A 988-nucleotide genomic window follows, 5' to 3' on the forward strand; every position below is an offset into this window, starting at 1 on the left:
CATTAATGCTCCGCCAGCAGCGGCATCTATAGTCATTTTAGTGTTATATAAGAGACCACCATAGAAAGTATGGATGATCAGCCATGGTTCGAGTCCATGATGAGGGCATATTCTAAGCATGTCCTTGTAACGTTCCCAAGCTTCGAAGAGTGATTCGTTATCTTTCTGGGTAAATCCGTTGATTTGACCTCTAAGCATAGCAGTTTTGCTAGGCGGAAAGTATCTCGCTAAGAATACTCTTTTCAATTCGTCCCACGTAGTTATGGAATTGGAAGGCAGGGATTGAAGCCACGCTCTCGCTCTATCTCTCAAAGAGAAAGGGAAAAGGCGTAATCGAATAGCTTCGGAACTAACGTTGTTGGCTTTGATAGTGTCGGCGTATTGCACGAACACAGATAAATGGAGATTGGGGTCGTCTACAGGGCTTCCAGAGAATTGATTCTGTTGAACAGCTTGGACCAGCGAAGGTTTGAGTTCGAAATTGTTTGCCTCAATCGCAGGTGGTGCGATACTTGAATGCGGTTCAGCGCGCGAAGGAGCGGCATAGTCTCTAAGAGGACGAATAGCAGCCATCTCTAACTTCGGGATGATTTGATTAATTTGATCAGTAAAAATCAATTCCTGATTAATCGGAATTTCTGCTACTTCGGGAAGATTGCGAGCTCGACGTTTAACGTTAATGAAACGTTCGATCTCGTTAATTCGTTGTATTAAATCTCCTCCTTCTGAACGAGTATTTGGCATACAATCGTTCAGAAAGAAAGGGAAGAATTATCCTAGTCTCTACGGTGTAACAGTGAGTTACGATATCGACTTAAATAGTCCCCGGCAACGGCGCCAAAAACTTGATCGCGACTTTACGTGTCTATAAATCTGATAACTGCAAGTGCACAGTCGTGTCGTGTAGTTTTAAAAGATATCGAATCCACAGGGACTATGAATCGATCTACCGTTATCTAAGGTTACTATGTAAAGCTAGGAGTACTAA

The 988-nt window shown here is 42.9% G+C and overlaps 1 non-coding gene across 1 annotated transcript; it reads left to right on the top strand.

The window, feature by feature from the left end:
* The first annotated feature begins 91 nt into the window (after positions 1-91).
* On the top strand, positions 92-198 carry LOC131642571 (small nucleolar RNA R71). The gene has a single exon (XR_009295939.1). It is a non-coding gene; the product is annotated as a small nucleolar RNA R71 (small nucleolar RNA).
* Positions 199-988: the final 790 nt, after the last annotated feature.

The sequence above is a fragment of the Vicia villosa genome, unplaced genomic scaffold, assembly GCF_029867415.1.
Source record: "Vicia villosa cultivar HV-30 ecotype Madison, WI unplaced genomic scaffold, Vvil1.0 ctg.005307F_1_1, whole genome shotgun sequence".
In the NCBI taxonomy this organism is placed as follows: domain Eukaryota; kingdom Viridiplantae; phylum Streptophyta; class Magnoliopsida; order Fabales; family Fabaceae; genus Vicia; species Vicia villosa.